The 20,791-nt window shown below is 35.6% G+C and overlaps 1 protein-coding gene across 1 annotated transcript in view; it reads left to right on the forward strand.

The window, feature by feature from the left end:
* The first annotated feature begins 1,765 nt into the window (after nucleotides 1–1,765).
* LOC115442816 (5-hydroxytryptamine receptor) overlaps nucleotides 1,766–20,791 on the forward strand; it is an 85,966-nt gene continuing 66,940 nt past the window's right edge. Inside the window, exon 1 of the mRNA XM_030167986.2 lies at nucleotides 1,766–2,029. The gene's annotated coding sequence lies outside the window, so the exon portion shown is untranslated. The remainder of the gene's footprint in view (nucleotides 2,030–20,791) is intronic.

Below are 20,791 nucleotides of genomic sequence, written 5' to 3' on the forward strand. Positions count from 1 at the left end.
TGTACCCGATTATGCAATAATCTCGCCGCCATCACATTGTGAAAAGGAATACACACGACGAAAAGTAGGTGCACAAGTTATGCCTCTGCTAACCCCTTCAGGAATAAAATGCGTGAGTGTATGTAAGTATGGTGATACGAATCGTTAATGTTACAATCGTTAATACCAATAGAAATAGCGATAAAAATATCGATCGGGTATTCTCATATTTCTTTTTTATTTTCTATAAACGATTACAGAACGTCTTGTACAGCTTCTGATTATTTACCATAGCAGTGCTTATAAACCGTGCAATTTTTTTCGTTTAGTGTGCGCAAACCCTCAGTAAGTCACAAGTGGTTAAATTAAAATTGATCACGCGCCTGCATCGGTATCGCCGGGACACATCCGATGGATAACGCTGTCGTGACTCTAGCTGTATTACTTTCTATTGTAAATCAGTCGATGGTTTTTTGTTTGCAACTTTTTGTATAGAAGGATAGCTTGTGGAAGGGCGTGGTGTACCGTGTATTGAGGAAGAGTGATGTGGACAGAATAGAAGGGAGAATGAATGCCATTGGTTAAGCAAAATTTCTTTAAACTCAGCGTTGAATCGTAGTTATAATGTTATGTAGTTGTAATGTATTGTCATATCAAACAGTCTGAGCAAGCGAATGCACATGGTTTAAAAAGATTTTCGTCGCATCTCCACTCGCATGAAAGCTTTTTGCTAAATCTATCGCTCACCTTTTTGCTGGTGGTAGGATATATTATATCCGCCAAGATAGTGACCACCGTACACAAGGTGTTAAAACCCGCCATGGTGGCACACGTAAGTGCCGCGTTCCCGGATCAGGTGTATATCTAGCTCCAACAGGCCGGCATAATTGTGTCGACTGCCGAGGGGTAATCATCACTCATCAGTCGACATTGTATTGCACCCCGATTTATTTACTATGAGGTGCAGTGGAGACACTTTGCCAGGCTGTAAATACAATGTATTTGTTTATTATAATCATACATGTACAGAAGGAAAACTTCCTGAGGATCTTTTTCTTGAAATTTACCTGGAAAGATTTAAATAATGGTGGACGATATATCTAACCGTTCTCTAATGTTAAGGTGTGGGTCCACAATCGGGATATTAGTAAGATATAAAATTATTTTTGTTTACGACGCTTAACTAGTAAATGAATCTTGACATATAGGTTAAGTTCGCCCAATTGAAAGTACTTAAGGTCTTTGAATATAAATACTATCTTTTCTGCTTTTAAATCTAGCATTTACCTTCCTGTATCATTAAATCGTGATGCTGACTGATACCACCAGTTTATAATTCGTGTTAATCTGATTTTTATTTGAAATAATTAATAAACTTAACATTTTCCCTATACATACATTAAAACCAATGCATATCTACAGCGATAGTACCAACACATCATTTTGAATTGGTAATATTATTATATGAGTGACTGTTAGTATCAAAACAGAGCAATACAAAAATAACAAGGTAAGCATGGCATAAACATTATTTAAAATAAAGAAAACTGCAAATAATATTTGGAAGGCCAACATAGACAATAAAAAATAAAACCTGCACTCTACAAGCCAAGGCCGATTAGTAAAAAAAGCTTTTTATATTTTAAAAAATACTGGCCACATATAGACGACGTAAGTGCGCTCTAAAAAAACAATAGTAACCGTCCACACAGCACTCAATTTTTCGCAACTCGCAGGATCCGATCCAACGGATTCAACAGTTTTGCGCGCGCCTCGCCGTCCCGCCCTCGCGTCAGTTGACTGTGTGTTGTCGGGCAGCACGCACGCCACACCTCGCCGGCACTCGACACCGATGTCATTCCAAATTCAAAAATTTGAACATTAAAAATAAATAAAATTTTATTATTTAAACATTTTCTTTAGTGGCCAGTGTTAGTGCTAGTACGGTCTGAGGCGAATGATGTGTTATTTAACAGATGTGGGATAGTGGACGTATCGAAATGTTAAAATGATCGTACTTACGGGACGGGTTTGAAACAGAAACAGCCAGGTAATTAATTTTTATTAATATTTATAATTGTAAGAAAAAAATATACGTTTGAAATTGGAACGATTTTTAAATACCGACATGATAGTAGCTCTATTGACACGCCAGATGAAAAGGAAAATATTTCAACGAGTTTTCGGTTGCGCGCTTAAAATCTACATTCGGATGGTAAAAAAATATGCCTTTCAGAGGAGTTTATTGTACATTTCTATTGCTATGTTACATTTTCCTTCTTTTATCCTTAACAATTTTATACCTGAGCTGAAATGATACAATAGGTTGTATATTTATAAGTAAAAATACAGAAACTGAAAAAAGCTGTAGTTTATAAAAAGTACTTAATATTTAAAGCCGAGATTGTTAAGGATGTTTATAAAAGTCAACCGCATAATTAAGAAAATTTATTCTGCTACGCAAGGTCTTCGCATAAATCTTAACTAAAACAAGACTGCCGCTTCATTAGCACAAGAATTTTCAACTTTCTCATAAATACTCTTACCTTCTCAGCCATTTGTATAAAAACATGATTTTACAAACGTGACACATAAATGTATCTATCATAGTATCTACTAATATGTGTAGGTATTTATTAGTGTTACTTTAAAAATAAAAACGCATCAAAATGTTAGGAAATATGTCAAAATCGATACATCAAAATGTTACGGAGAGATATTTTATCTCTCGACACTCCAAATCGTTATAACTATAAACTTATAAACACCCTTGTTATAATGATTTCTTATGTTTACGCGAATGTTAGACATTAGAATTAAACTATTTTTCGGATTTTATTCTCAGTCCCCCCGTGACCATGAAGGCTGCAAAGTCTTCGAAACGTCGGGAGAAAACTAGAACATTAAAACCGCGATAAAATCCGAAAAAAAAATAGTTTAATTCTAACGCCTTTGTCATTTCATCGTGTTCTGCGTTTTTTTTTTTTAATAATTTTGTACAAATAAATTTTTGTTTTTAATTCTTGGGGCTAAGACGCTTATTATAAATCAATAATTTTAAAAGATAGTAGGTACCATAGTATGCACCTTGCATAATGCGGTCTACGAACTGGTAGGTACTTGTATTTTTTTTCCTTAGACTTTAACAGCAATGCCAGGTCCATTTATTATAGTTGCCTTTTTTATACCAGATATAACGGATAATTTTGCACTTTATTACCTCATGGGACGGAACACACAATCAGGTGGTGATAAAGGCGTAATATCTTTCATTTTTTTTCAGCAATATTACTTTAGAATTTAAAGCCTTTTACTCTAGAATCCTTAATAGTTTAAAAAAAAGTTTATTTTATGCTACATGGCTATTTTATTTCATTTTATGATGAGGCAAGTATACCATCTAATTTTGAAGGATATGACCGCCCATAAACAGTAGAAACACCATCCAACACCTTGACTTACAAAATATTGTTTGGTATTCCACCACGCTCGCTATCCTGAGACATGAGATGTTATGTCTTATGTCCAGTAGTTACACTGGCTACAAAGCCATTCAAACCGGAATACAATAATGACTACACACTGCTGCTTGACGGCTGAAATAGACATTGCGGTGGTACCCACCCAGGCGGACTCTCACATATGAGAAACCACCAGTATAGTATACAAGTTCTATACCTTATCAAAGATACCTCAATCAATATAAGAGGCCTGTTGTGCCTATAAAATTATTATTTACCGAAGCATCGATGAATCACCCGAGTAATAAACATTTCGGAAGGCTTTGGAAATATTGGAATTTTGAAATAGATGGCGATGGCACTACGGATTGCTACAGTGATTTAGGGACTTTCATATCGGGAAAGGCTTTTCATGCGAGCAAAGCCGCAAGCAATACCTAGCCATTAATAAATCAAATGATTGGAGTGGTATCGAATAGGCTGACCGGGACGCGAGACGTTTACTTGAACTACTACAGTGGGTTTCACATCTTATGAATCGTGTTCACTATTCGGATAAAAATATCTTACATCTAACAAAATATGTATATAAGGAGAAAATATCATCTGAAAAATCGTCTAAAATTCCAGTTCTAATCAATGGAGATGATGATTTAGAATCACGATGTTCACTATTCGGACGGATAAAAATATCCTACAAGTAACAAAATATATATATATTTAGTTAATATACTGAAAAATCGTCTAAAAGTTCTAGTTCTAATCAACGAAAATGATGACTTAGACTCGTATTATAAATGAATCTCACCTTTGAGTAAGCTCTCAAGTAGACATTTAATGTATTGAACTATTTAAATCAAGCTTAAACTATCACTTAAGAGCATGTTCTCAAATCGGCGCTGTTAAATAAACATAACTGTCATAATCCGCCATATATATTTTTTTATTATATTTTATTATTGACTAACAGCTATAAGTAATTAAATATAACAATTGTGTTAAAATGAAAGCCAATAACAAGTCCTCACTTATAGTATCAGGTTAACTTGAACAAGTATTGAAACTTAAGATATCATTTGTGCTGATGTTAAAGTGAGTTTATTAAATAGCGAGTATCTTAAGACTGCCTCGGTGGCGTAGTTGTACTGCATGTGCGGTACGGCAGCGCTCTGAGATCCTGGGTTCGAATCCCGGGTCGGGCAAAGTGATATTTGGGTTTTTCTGCTCAGTATCAGCCCGGAGTCTGGAATTTGTGCCCGATATGGCGATAGGCTCGCCCCCTATCACATCATGGGACGGAACACACTTGGCGAAAAGTAGGTGCCATGGTTGCGCCTTTGCATACCCCTGCGGGAATAAAATGCGTGATGTTGTGTGTGTGTGTGTTGTGTGAGTATCTTAAGATGCTGGGCTTCATTGCCGTATCAGCTGATATCGCACTTCAGAGCGCAGCTGAGTTGCATCTATTAGTACGACTCTTGGATGGTAGGATAGAATAACGGTTTGAATAAATCAATGACTATACAAGTCTTGTTTTACTATTAGGAAGAAGGCGCTTCTGAGCCAAAACCGACACTGAACAAGTATTTATAAATTATAAAACCTTTGTAGCAGTGACAAAACCTGCATACAAGTGATGAAACCTGTGTATTCGTAACAAAACCTGAATATTAGTAACAAAACTTGAATATTGGGGATAAAAACTGGGTATTAGTGACAAAACAGGCGTATTAGATAACTCGTCAGTTAATGACTGTACCGGTATCAAAAAGTTTTTTTTTCTGTAACGACGGCAAAACATCTATCTACGTTTCATTTGGTATTGTTGTGTTAATCTGATGAAGATTCCTTCACATCAAGTCTTATTGCTTGATCTCTAAGTTATACAATCATTACTAAAGATAGACAGATAATTCTTGACAACACCACATACTAGATAAGTAAAAAAAACCTAATACTAATTAACTATAACTATTGCAACAATAGGCGGTATTAACGCTAAGAGCGATCTCTTCCAGACAATCATAGGAAGATTTTTTTTCTACGCAGAAGTTGGAATATTACATTGGTTTGATCCTTGATAAAATCGTTTTTTACTAGGAACGATACTGATAGTGCAATGAATGAAGCTATTTATGATACAAAAAAATCTGGAAATATCTAAATTGGTAACATCAACATTAAATAAATCAGTCAATTTATTGGCTAGATTAATCTGAACGACCTTTATTTAAACCAGCTTAGACCTACGATATCCTGTGTCAATGACCTATGTTCGAATGAGGGTACGACCTAATTCCTGCCACCTCAATTCGACATAAAGGATGTCAAAATAAGCGAAACTTTGAACTCCACAAGTTCCTAGTTCGAATGTTATTCGGAAGTTCTTTCTCTTAGTCTAGTCCTTCAAGTTTCGCTGAATATGTTTATGTAAATATGTTCTACGGATGACGAGTCTGGAGTTTTGAAATTTAAATTTTGGTGTTGCTTTCGGTTATTATCAGACGTTTTGCTCTTTATATGTGGTTAAAGAAAGGTTTGTCATCCGAGATAATGTCTCAACGGGGCGTGAGCTTCAACTCCCTTGACATTACGCGTGATAACAAAATACGGTTTGAGAATTGGAAAACCAACCAAGATTCAGTATCATTAAATTTCTTGAAGCGATGTCGTGACCATAATTTCACTCCTACGTGTGTGTAGCTATCACCTGAGAAAAATAGAAGAGCGCTAAAATTTTAAACCAGGCGAGTACAAAGTTTTGAGTTACCATATGTGATCTGGTTGTAAGACGGATGGATATATTTATTTATAATTCTATAGAACAAATAAGAAATTCGGTAAGGAACATATTTTGTGGAGATATCGAGAAAAAATCTAGTAATCAGAGAGTCCTAAGGCTATAATTACTTTACCAACTTTCGAAAAACGCAACGGTTATAATTGACACTATATAATTTATACCTTATGGTTGTTAGAATAAAAGAAACTAATGACAAAATCCCAGTTTTTGAGATAAGAAAATAATTCGGAAATATAAATAGCCCTTTTGAAACACTAACAATCGCGTCTTTTAATCCTCTAAGGGTGGGCGGAGGCGCAAGTAGTGCACCTACTTTCCACTGTGAGTATTCCCACCATGGTAAGGGGTGAGCCTATGACCATTTCGGGCACAAGTTTGAGACTTCAGGCTAAATACTAAGTAGATAACCCCATATCATTGCCCGACCCGGGGATAGAACATGAGACCTCAGCAACCTTATTAAAGATGCAACGAAAAATATACAGTAAAGGACGCTCGAAGTGAATTAAAATTTAAAGCACACATTATTCACATTATTATTAATCAAGTTGGATATAAAATATATCCAACATAGTTAAGTGAAGTGTTTTAATACTTTAAAATTTAACAGTCTTCCATTATGCAAAAGGAATTACGTAAAAATATTTTCATAAATGCATAGCCTTTTTGGCAAATCTATACTTATAATAAATCCGTAGAGAGGTCAATTCTGTACATGAAATATATTTCCAAAATAACTATCAGGGGGTGATTAGGGATCGATACTGATGCCAAAAATGCAATTAGTAAAATTTTTGTCTGTCTGTCTGTCTGTCTGTATAACCGTTATAGAAACAAAAACTAATCGACGGATTTTAACGAAACTTGGTACAATTATTTTTCATACTCCTGAGCTGGTTATAGTATACTTTTCATCACGCTACAATTAATAGGAGCAGAGCAGTGAAGGAAAATGTTGGGAAAACGGGAGAAGTTACTCCATTTTTTAAGCTTCCGTCGCGTCTGCAACCTTAATGGTTAAAGCTACACAGAAATCATGTATGACGGAAATGTTCTCCTTAAAATTGTATAAAAAATATCCCACGACAGCATATGTCTATCTTTTATGGTTGACTCACAATAACACATTTAACTCCCGATAGCTTAGCAGTTCGAAGCTTTCTCATTATATTTGTCTACTCTTACGTTTATAACACTCTCAGTCATCCCTAATTAAAAAAGTTCACATTATTAAATATTCCATAAGAAAGAATCATAGAAATCGGTATAGAAACACCAAAGTTATACATAAAATACGCTAATAATAAGCCATCACGCGTGAATACTGAATCATGCTATATGCTTCCTTCGATTTAACCAGGATCCCATCATCAGACCCTGACCGGACAATCGGACCACCTGCATACCACCATACATTAAAAAAACATCCCGAAAAATTGAGCACCTCCTCCATTTTTAGAAGCTGCGGGTGGAAGCTAGTTAAACATAAAATCTTAATAATCATTCAAAAAAGGAACACTATTTAAAAATATGTATATTTATTTTCCTATCATTTTCTGAGTGCGTGCGTTTAGGCGTGTTTAAATAAGTGAGAATGTAGTAGTCTAGCGAATACAACCTCATATCAGTGTCCAATTTCATAGTTAATGTTCCAAGAATTACAACATAAACTGTAAAAGACTATTTATGCGACAATATTTATAAATATTGCTACGCAATCTCAATTTACGTGCGTTTATTCGACTAAATCAATGAATTAAATTACTGGAAAGCTAAAAATAAAATTACAGAAGACGTTAAACTGTTCCTATTTATACACGGAAGATTTATGAAAAACCAAATGACTACAATTTCATAGACATTTAATTGTATTGATCCTACTTAAATTGTCAAACGTACAAAGTTTTCTCATTTAATTAAAGGCTTTTTTATTGTCTTTGTTATTGTTTTAAACAGCGCACTCCTTGTGACGTTACTTTTACATAAAACACTACGATACAGAGTCTGATATGGGTTTTGAAAAAATTGCTTGTAATTCTATTTTTATGTAAATATTTTTTTATTTCATTATTTTTCTCCATAATTTTATTATTAATTTGATATGAAACAGTTCTTTAAACTTCTAAGTTTTCTATACAAACAAAAGGAAATATCGAATCTTATAACTAAAAATTCCTACGAAGCGTTAGTATTTCGTTTTTATTCAATGGCTATCAAACTAAGTCGCAACAGCTCTATTAGAGCAACTTAGTTGACTGTCGAAACTATATTTCACATTGCTCAGTACATGCAACGGAAGCTCTCAAAAGAAATAAAATTTCCCCGTTTTTGTAACATTTTTCTTCGCACCTGTCGGTCATAACGTGGTGTTAAATAGCCTCGGTAAATGGACTATCAGTAAAAGAATTTCAATCCGAACCAATAGTTCGTGACATTAGCGCGTTCAAACAAACTTAGCTTTATATAATAGTATAGATATAGATATACCCCCTTATTCATAGACGTTATTCATCTAAGGACGGAGCATTTCTGTGATAACAAGTCTGTTTCTCAACTTTGTTTATCTGACAGCTTGATCTTTGTTCAGCTTTGTTTATCCGACAGCCAACTAGATTAAAGTTGTATCTCAATATTAGCCAATCACAACGGCCCTATGTCTATGCACTGCGAAGGCGGCCATGCCGTCAGCACTGAGAAACAGACTTGTTATCACAGCAATGCTCCATCTTTATATAAATAACGTTTATGAATAAGGGAGTTAAATTATAAAAACAAAACACTAACTCCTAGCCGTCATTTTGTCTCTCGCGCAACATCTGACAACGCCTTAGTTTCCAATAAATTTCAAACTAAAAAGTATTTAATAAAGGCGCCCGTATAACTTACCAAGAAATCTCACTTGGAGAGACAATTAAACTTTTTTAAAATGCTATCTGCGCGGTTGCATTGGGCTTTGAGACGGCGTAAAAAAAATCACTTTGCATCGAAGAAGCGGTGTAATGGCGCAGGGCTTTAATTACTCTGCTGTCTCGTGTTTGAAGAAATTCTTCGCTTCCGTATTGATAAATATGGCTTGTTGAATATTTTTAATCCCTGACGCAAAAGAGGTATTGAAATAAAACTAGTTTTTAGATTATCGCGGTTTTATATATTATAATTTTCTCCCGACGTTTCGAAGACTGGAGAGAGGTATATAAAAGTATTTTACGCATTCTATCGCGTTTTTTTTTAAATAATGTTTTACCGGCTTTTCAATGGCTTTGCAGCCATCATGGTCAAGGGGGTCTGAGGTGTTAGTCTTCCGAAAAGTGATAATATATGTTTGACGTACAATATCTGTTTGTATCATCGTAGCTTTCGAATAGATGAACAGATTTTTATTCACTTTCATTGTTTAAAAAGTGATTTAATCAATGGTGGTCTTCTGATTCAAGCAATATATAAATTTTAGCCTTTTTTTAAGATTTATTGATTATATGAGCAAGCTGACTACTGCTATGACTGTCTACAGCAACACCATTCATCAACTTCACTACATAGTATAAAACAAAGTCGCTCTCTCTGTCCCTATGTGTGCTTAAATCTTTAAAACTACGCAACGGATTTTGGTGCGGTTTTTTTTTAGTAGATAAAGTGATTCAAGAGGAAGGTTTATATGTATAATAATAACATCCATTAAATAGGCAGCATTGCACCCGTGCGAAGCCGGGGCGGGTCGCTAGTATATAAAGCAATATATGACACTGGACTAAGGTCACCGCCTTATGATACGGAACCTTCTCTACAGTATCATGGGATGCACGTTGCCCGCACCCATTACGTAGGTGTTACTTTGTTATAAATTTTTATCTTGTTATAAAATTTGCTGGTGGTAGGATATATTTTATGTCCGCCCGGATAGTGACAACCGTACACAAGATGTTAAAACCCGCCATAGTGGTTCACGTAATGTGTCGCCTTCTGGGATCAGTCTGTGTAGGTATATTCGGTTCTAACAGGCCGGCATAATTGTGGCGACTGGCGAGGGGTAATCATTTCTCGTCAGTTGACATGGACATCCCTACACTTACCATCAGGTGGAGTGGGGACAATTTGCTGCGCCCGCATAAAAAAAAAATATTTGTACAATATACAAATATATGCTTCTTTATTTCAATATATTCCTGAAAAACTTTGCCAGTCTAAACTAAGCATTAGCGACGTTTGTGTTCCAGCAACTCTTCTATTTTACTTTAGCTGTAACTTGCTCCTGTTAACAACAAATAAAGTGATTAAACAAAAAGTAACCAGCCAAATTACAAGTTGAAAACCAAACTCAAATCTGGAGCTCAAACAGCTATTTTATCCAATTAGACAGTGGCCAATGAGATTGACAAAACAAAAGGGTACGCCTTCGGAGCGATAATTACGATCCATTCACAACTCTTTCCTCTCAACAAAATAATTAGAGCCAAGCGCTGCCAATCATTCATTAGATTAATTAACGTCTTGAGCTTTGAGTTGGGTGCATAGAATAGATAATAAACTTAAGTATGTCGACGGGCCATGCTTAGTAATTAGTACTTTAATTTATAACTTTTTGTATTACTTTAAATGACGAGATGAGCTTGACGTTCGCCTATGTAAGTGATATGACCGCCCATAAACAATAGAAACACCGACACCTTAAATTACAAAGTATTGTTCGGTATTCCACTGCGCTCGCCATCCTGAGATATGAAATGTTAGGTCTTATTATGTCCAATAGTTACTCTGGCTACAATGTCCTTCAAACCAGAACACAACAGTGACGACACACTGCTGCTTGACGGCAAAATTAGAAATTTTGGTGGTAGGCAAGCTCTTACATATGAGAGATCTATCACCAGTTATTCAAAAGTATTCAAGAATTCTAATCAGTATCGGCCCGGAGTCGAGAATTTGTGTCCGTTATGGCGACAGGTTAGTTCCATATCGTGAGACGAAATATACACGGCGAGAAGTGGGTCCACTAGTTGCGCATCTGTCTACCCCTTCGCGTATATAAGGCGTGAGTGTATTTTATTCAAGATGATAAATTAGTAGATGTACCAATTTCGTTTGTGGTTTGAATTCAATTAATTAGCATACTTCTTATCTTACTTTACTTCTTACTATAACAACTTATCTAAAAACTTTTTAAAAATTTAATGTTACAAATTGATAGACTATTACTAAAGGAATAAGATACATTTTTGAGTGCCTCATTGTCGAGGGTATTTTTTAAAAATGCCCGATACTTTTTACGTCGCGAAAATAATTATCTCTTCGCTGCAATGTCTAGGGGAATCCCTGAGGAACATTATTAAAGAGGTATCTTGTACCACTGAGAACGAGCGAACTTTTTAGTCTAAATCGATTAAATAACACTTAAGTGCCAGAAAAAAGTCAAGATACTTTTTTCTTTACTTGATTCTATTTGTTTTTGTATAAAAATATTATCAGCTCACAATTAAATAACACTTAATAATAATAATAATAGTAGTCCACCACGCTGGCCTAGTGCGGATTGGTAGACTTCACACACCTTCGAAATTCCTATAGAGAACTTCTCAGATGTGCAGGTTTCCTCACGATGTTTTCCTTCACCGTTAAAGTGAACAATTAATTCACAAAGAATACACACATGATTTTTAGAAAAGTCAGAGGTGTGTGTGTGTGTGTCTTGGCGGTCCGTTCCACACCCAACTAGGCTATCGAAATAAACTTAGGTGTAAGAAAATAACTCAAGATTTTTTTGTATTATCTACATATGTTTTTTTTTCATTAAAATATTATTAGTTTAGTATACGTATTGTCCCACTATTGAACAAGCTATAACACTGACCACAAAGAGATTGGATTGCTCGTCTCGTCATGCTTTTTTTATTCGGGCATAGCAGACTGATGATAACATTGATCACCAGGTAAGTGGTTTTCTTGTCCCGTCGTGCATTTTTTATACACGGGCAAACTGATCCTATTGCCCCTGATAAGTGTTAATAAAGTAAGTTGTTTGCTGGTGGTAATATATATTATATCCGACCAAATAGCAACCACCGTACACAAGGCGTTTAAACCCACCATAGTAGCCCACGTAAGTGTATCGCGTTCCGGAATCAACCTGTGTCCAAATTGCACCTGACAACTATAAATAATTTAAGTTGTTTTCTAGTGGTAGAATATATTTTATATCCGACCAGATAGCGACCACCGTACACAAAGTGTTAAAACCCACCATAGTGTCCCACGTAAGTGGGTCGCGTTCCGGGATCAGCCTGTGTATATCCTGTTCCAACGTAATTGTGTCGACTGTCGAGGAGTCGTCATAGTCGACATTCTATTGAACCACAATGAACTTACCATCATGCCCAGTGATTTCACTTTGCTATGCACGTGTATATATAAAAAAACTTGGAATAGAATTCTGATAGTGTTGACTATATATGGTTACCTCTCGCGATTCAACACTATTGTTTGAACAGGACGTACAGTATAACACCTGATACATTATACATTGAATGAATCCAATCTAGATCTAGATAGATAGATAGCTAGATCCAGTTGTAACTAGTATAAGGCTTCAACTATGCAAATATGTATTAATATAACTTGACGTAGAATGCTAATGTTTCGAATTGGTAGCACTAAAAGCCACGACACTTCTATAGCAGTGAACTGCGGCAGAAATACAGCAAACTATGCCTTAACTCTTAAGGTAAAACTATAAGAAATGGCACCAACGTCGCTAAAGTAAAATAAGAGTTGCCACAAAACATCAAAAATTAGGCAAAGTAACAGAAATTTTGTTATTGTCAATGCAGACGGAACGGGTTTTGATGCAAATTGTTGTATAGTAATATAGTTAATCTTCATTTTAAGAGTTTCTCTATAATGTTTATAGATTGGTGTAGCATTTTTATGGTTTAGGTTTTGTCTAAATTTTCAAAACAGAACTGCAATTTATATGAATAAAAATCAACTGTCGCATATCTGTAAGAGTATCACTTGAGAACAACTCAACCAATTTGGCTGATTTCTTTTTTGTTATGTTCCCAATTGTCAGGACAATACTTGTTTAAAAGAATAATATTGGAAATGCTTCGGAAAAAGTTGGAAAATTGGTTGATATTTGTGTACGAATTTTTTTTTCGAGTACGCTATCTCTGATACCACTTTCCATGTCAATAAAAAATGTGAGGGGTGTGGTTGGATCCAACTTGAAACATAGGATAATTGGAACCGATAGATGGCGCTGTTATCAAGATCGAAAAAGAGGGACAGTAGTTTATATAAAATGCGATCAACGTAGAACATGAACGTCTGCCAGGTCCAGTAATTTATAATAAAAATAATTATTTCAATTCTTTTTGAATGCCGAACCGCAACTAAGTTTAATGCAATATGTAACCTGCTTATAAAATTTAAGTGTTGTTTGTATTTTATACAAAATCTAAAAGGGAGTACAGACTAGAGATAATGGAAAAAATATCACGTTAGTCCCTTATTAGTAGATACCGGTTTATAAATAGATCTAAAGACATTAAGATCCTCCCTTCATGAATAATTGTGTTAAGGAAACTTCATCTCTATTTCCGAGTATTAAGACAATCAAAAATTAATTATTAACAAATAATGGAATATAAAGTGTGGAAACTGTCAGATAGAGACGTACAAGCCCTTGACGTGACCTCTGATATGAAGTTGCGTATGTCATAGCTTGTGTTAATAAAATTAGGAAACAATACTTTTTTGTATAAATGAAGGTAATGGTTATGTGGTAATCCATCGTATTTGGATATAAATATAAAATAAATATTAAATTATTTGTTGACGAGACAGGCATTCTGTTCGTCTGATAAGCGATACGACCATAAACAGTAAAATCACCATCCAACACCTTGAATTACAAAGTATTGTTTGGTATTCCACTGCGCTCGCCATCCTGAGACATGAGATGTTAAGTCTTATTTTGTCCAGTAGTTCACAGGCTACAATGTTCTTCAAACAAACAACACACTACACACTGTTGCTTGGCAGCGGAAACAGACATTGCATTGGTATATACCCAGGCGGACTCTCACATATGAGAAACCTACCACCAGTGCTTCCATATATCCACTACATTATGGAAATCTCAAGAAATCAATCAAAGCCGCAGCCATAAATTATATAGCATCTTGTAACGCAATCATATCCGCTGTATAACATTACCATAATAGATAATAGATATTATGTAAGCGACATACGATTTGACGCGAGAGTAATCTATACATGCATAATGTATTGGTTGGAATGGTCATTTTCCTGGTAATATGTTCCTTCTATCCCACTCTGATAAGGGTATGACGTAATAAACTGGTGCATTTTTATTATAAGAGCCCGGGAGAGTGACTCTAATGCATCTAATCGTAAATGTCAATTGGCAAAAAATGATTATCCCCCGCCAGTCTGTGGTGTATGGATATATTTATAATTATTTCCGTCTGTCGTCTCGAACTGTATACGACGCAAAACCGCGGGTAGATAGAACATTGTGTTGATGAGTGGCGCGGAGTGAAGGCGTTGTGGGTAGCAAACGAGCCGATAAACTATATTACATTATGTGGCCATTTAACATAATCGACATTCATTATGATGTATAGTATAAAATTATCAAAGAAATGATTAAGTGCTCTCTCTCTCTTTCTCTCTCTGCTTGCCTATTAACACGTCAAAATAAAATTAGCGCATTTGCAATGCCTGGCAAGCTGCTCTCATGCAAATCCTTTGTCACAGTTAATTTGGTCCGACCCGGGATTCTAACCCAGGACCACAGGTAGTCAGATCGCGTACGCGTTACAACTACGCCACCTAGACAATATGCTTGCTACGATGCCATGCTAATAACAATCCTAGCCATATTTTTAAATTTTCTCTTTCCCGGCCCGAGAATCGAACTCAAAACCTCATGTCTCAGTACCCACTAAACCAAGACAAAACATTTCTACTACGAATAACAGAGCTTATAAACACAGTTACAGTTTGCAACACGATTGCGTTAAACGATACGACACAGTTACCTCGACCAGAGGCCCCGGGTTGGATATCCAGGGCGGGTAAACAATGTTGGACCGGTGTAGTCGGGTCGTGTTGTGTACCGCGTTGGTTGTGAATGAAATGTTTGATGTTTTAATTGACGTTTTGAATTCTGTAGTCTAACACTATCAAAAAGGTCGGTTCGAAGTAATATTTCCTCTTTAAAAAGAATTTAAAATTATTTTTAATTTTCCTCTTTATGTAAATCCTGTAATAAACTAGTTGTACTGCATACGTGGTACGACAGCGCTCTGAGGTCCTGTGTTCGAATCCCTGGTGGGGCAAAGTAATATTTGGGTTTTCTGCTCAGTATCAGCTCGGAGTCTCGAATTTGTGCTGGATATGGCGATAGGCTCGCTCCCTATTACATCATGGGACGGAACACACTTGGCGAAAAGTGGCTGGCCTAGTTGCGCCTCTGCATATCCCTTCAGGGATAAATGCGTGATGTTGTGTGTGTGTCATAACCTGATTCATTAGGCAAGTCTTTACTACTAAGTTTAAGGCCTGAGTCCACCACGCTGGCCTAATACTGGTTAGAAAACCATATCTAATAATTCAGCGTCACGTTACAAATAATTATGTCATTTAAATAAGCAAGAGTTACCCCTCAACGTAAGAGACAAACAAATTTACACTCTATACCGCTGCACATAGAACAACTATTGAAATAAGAAAAAAATCTTACCGACATCAGTGCAAGTAAGCGAACGGCAAGCGGTTTCCACTTGAATTATTTAAAGGAGAGCAAAATATTCAAGGTGGCGACGTAATGCGCCACATTAAAGCGATGTTGGAATCATTTTTACTCGAACTTATTCTGAAGACTTGTCTAATGGTCAAAGAATCTTTTAAAAGGTGCATATTTTATTTAAGCACGTAAAGCCGTTGGTCCAGCGCCTGATCTCTCTCCGATCATGACCGAAGAGTGAAGGAACACAGAGTGCACCTGTGTATTGCACACACTTGTGCACTATAATATCACCTTGGCTGATCTCCGGTGAAATTGGCCGCAGTGACCGAAATTCGGCTTGGCTTTATATTATTGCCCATGTTAATTTCGGAGCTATATGTATAATCTGTGAAGTTGTGGGTTCAAACTCCATGTAACGACATGAGAATATTCCTTACCAATAAACTATATTTAACGATCTTTAATGTTATATTATTATCTTGTCTAAATACAAATAAAGAATTAAATATAAAAAGCACAAATTATTTATTTATTTAAACTCTTTATTGTACATCAATATGTAAAGAATAATAAATATAGAACAGAGATGGTGTAATAACAGGAAGTACAAATGGCGGTCTTATCGCTATCTGCGATTTCTTCCAGATGACCTTTGGATGGATTTAAAATAACTAGGAGCGAAACGAGTGGGCGGTCATAATTTAAGTACTAGAAAGATTTAAAAAAACGATGTACTAAAGTATTAAAACAAATAAAATATCACATATAGCGTAAAATAATTAATAATATATATAACATTAGAAAAACATATATATATATACACATTACATATAAAAAATAATAATAAGATATTACATATTATAATACATAAACTACACAATTATAAATAAAATATATATTTAATATACAGTACCTAGCTTATGTACCTACCGTTATTATGTAGAATTGTGCTACATAAACAGTCACATCATTTAATCGCGTTGACTTACAATATATTTTTTTACAGCTGAAAGAGACTATCAAGTGTTTGATATAAATTTTAACTTGATACCTATAAACGTTGCTACAAAAGGGTATTTATACACAGATGGACAGCAAAGTGATTCTCTAAAGGTTTCCATTGAGGTACAAAACCTAAAAAAATCACAATAACACAACACACATAAGTTAATCACTAATTATTTTTTTTATGAAACCATGAAACATTTAACTTTAGCCTTGTCTTGGTATAATCATGAAGGTAAATGTTTAAGGGTCACTTATTCTATGGGCAATGGGCCGTGCGCGTTCCAACGATTACCCGCGACCATCGGACCTCGTGGTTAAAAATAGACGCGAGTGTAGTCTGCCGTCAACTTTACATGGGAAATGGAGCATTCTATGTTGAGTTCGCCCCCGACTTTATACTTGTGTTCTTTTCTGGTAAATTCAATGTGTTACCTTTCACACTTTGATATTGGCTAAAAGATCGAGAAGCGATTCCGCTATAGGTCCGCGTAAGTGTGTCCCGGGATCAGCTTGTGTATATCCGTTTCCAACAGGCCGGCATAATTGTGTCGACTGTCGAGGTGTAATCAACTCTCGACAGTCGACATATAGACGCGTCCCAGGATCAGCCTGTGTATATCCGGTTCGGCATAATTGTTTCGACTGCCGAGGGGTAATCATCTGACGCCAGTCGATATTCTATTGGACCCCACTCCACTTACAATCAGATGGAGTGTAGTCACATTACTTTGCCCGTACAAAAAAGAGCTCTGAGCTCGTACAGGTGTGGCATATTGCGAATAGCCTACGTCGGCAATCAAATAAACGACGCCGATACATATCTATATGTATATGTAGTAGTCTTGATTCTAGAGTCCGGAGTCCTTCAAAGTGGTGTTGGAGACCAACATGAGGTGTTTAAATGAAACATAACATATATATTATAAAACAAAGTCCCTCCGTTATATCTGTCTGTCTGAACGCGATAAACTGAAAATCTTTCTGATTTTTATTAAATTTCGTATGGAGATAGTTTGAGACCTTGGGAAGGTCATACGCTACTTTTTATACTGGAAAAATATATAGCGGAACTTTTATCTTGATAATTCTTGAATACGGACGAAGGCGCGAGCAAAAGCTAGTATGTATCTAGGACTGAGCAAACATTACGCATTAGAGAGTCTGTTTTGTTAGAATCTATATCATTTCTACCGCGTTTTAAAATAAAAAGAAAATTGCAATTTATGGACATAACCACAAATGAAGAGCGCAATATTCTACTACAGTGAAGCTTTGATAACTGCGGCAACACTATATACATTACCCAATAGCGGGTAAGAAATATATTATAATCTCTTCATAAAGTAGTGTAAAAAAAACAAATACATGGCATATACATTTGTTAAAAGAACTCTGAAACGAGGCTACAGTCCATATAGAAATAACAGGCCGGACTGAATTCAAACTCCGAGCGAATGGTATCAATGTATCACTGGAAAATGACATGAAGAGGCCCCTTTGTTACGTATCGTACGGTCGACGGAATCAAATTCTGTCCATCCCAGTGCTCCTCTTTCAAAGATTTACAATTGCAATACAAATGTACCTACAATTTACGTAGCCGTGTTAATTTGGTGATGATACTGTTAATCATCGCAATTGTAGCATATTTCGAAAAAAAACATAAAATAGTTCATAAAAATACCATTAACATAAAAGCATGTATTTTTAAAAAATATATAAATTTTAATCTCTATAAATCGTGATTTTCATTTAAACAACGTCCCCGTTGAGTGTTGCATCGTTTTTATAACTACGAAAAAGCTTCGAAATTTAAAAAGTTCAAAAACGAGAGGACAGTTTCGGAACTCCATTATTTCCGTAACATAAATTTAAAGTTTCTGAATGTTCCATTTAGTTTATAAAAAAGGAACAATATAAAATGAAAAAGGCGTTCCATGTTTAAAAAAGGCCATGCAGGCACATCTGATAAAACATCAAATGAGAAAAAAAACCTTCTAAATTTAAAAAAGAGAACACCAATAGACTTCCCCTACTCCTTACGACTTATCTAATGGTGTTGACAAACTTCACGAAAGTTTAACACTCGTGAGAATATTCCCACCTTGTCATATTGAAGTCCCGTAATGTGCGGAAGATTTCACGTTTTAAGGGACTTAAAAAGATGCTAAGTGAACATCCAGTAAAACAGCAGCGAAACTCGAAAACATTTTCAAGTTTTTTTATTCATAGCGTCCTTCATGAATCTTTTTTGCTGGTTCAAATCAGGGACAGTAAAATGTTCTTTTTATGAAAATATACCAGAACGAGAAATTTAATACGTATGTACTAACTCGGAATTCATCAGCGTTATAAATAGCTAATAAGTATCAACTATATGAAATAAGTCCTATATACACAAAAAATATATAAAAGATTCAGTGGACAATTGATGACTAAAAAAGCCCGGAGTTTCTTTCTGCCTTCCTTCTTCGGGTAGTCATCGCTTAGGTAGCTAGTGAAAGGCTGGTAGGTTAGCTAGGTTAGGGCTTTTATTGTCCTCACCGGCAAGGATCGCGACGCGTTCCTCCCTTTATGTTTATTAATATTACATATACAGGGTCATTTTGACATCGCGTTACTAAATTAAACCACATACTTATCTACTTGGAAATAACACTTTACAATAAGTTACTTGAGCCGTAGATGTAAAATAAAAAGTGTAAGTTTCGAACAAAATAAATATCAATAAAAAGTAATTCTAATTTAAGGCGACTTTATGCCACTATTGCTACTCTAAGAGAATTCGTCGCAGCGGCGATACTTTCAGTCAGAAATACAACCACCCGCACGACTTATTCGCATTAAACTACAAAATGATCAAAACATCTGAAACCTAAAACCAGGATTTTTGGTGAAAATATTCGTTATAAATGCATGATTTTTGGCACAATGTTAGCAAAGGTGAAGACGAGTAAATGGTTTCATTTAGTAACGCAATGTCTAAATGACCCTGTATACATCATTTTATTTCTAACTAGCTTCCGCTCGCAGCTTCGCCCACGTGGATTTCGGACTTCAAAAATGGAGCCGGTCGCGAACGTTCGAGAATGTTCGTATTACGAAGCTACTCGCTAGGTGATTCGCTAGCCTTTAGGTGCCAAGCAAGCCGCCTGCGTGTGCGTTCGCGACCTTATATATATACAAAAATAATCCTTATAGCATGATTCAGTATTCACGCATGATGGCTTATTATTAGCGTATTTCATGTATAACTTTGGTGTTTCTATACCGATTTCTATGATTCTTTTTTATGGAATTTTTAATAATGTTAATTTTTTTAATTAGGGATGACTGAGAGTGTTATAAACGTAAGGGTAGGCAAATATAATGAAAAAGCTTCGAACTGCTAAGCTATCGGGAGTTACACGTGTTATTGTGAGTCAACCAATAAAAGATAGACATATGCTGTGGTGGGATATTTTTTACATAATTTTAAGGAGAACATTTCCGTCATACATGATTTCTGTGTGGCTTTAACCATTAAGGTTGCACACGCGACGGAAGCTTAAAAAATTGAGTAACTTCTCCCGTTTTCCCAACATTTCCCTTCACTGCTCTGCTCCTATTAATTGTAGCGTGATGAAAAGTATACTATAACCAGCACAGGAGTATGACAAATAATTGTACCAAGTTTCGTTAAAATCCGTCGAGTAGTTTTTGTTTCTATAACGGTTATACAGACAGACAGACAGACAGACAGACAGACAAAAATTTTACTAATTGCATTTT

Source organism: Manduca sexta, chromosome 14 (genome assembly GCF_014839805.1).
Source record: "Manduca sexta isolate Smith_Timp_Sample1 chromosome 14, JHU_Msex_v1.0, whole genome shotgun sequence".
NCBI lineage: Eukaryota > Metazoa > Arthropoda > Insecta > Lepidoptera > Sphingidae > Manduca > Manduca sexta.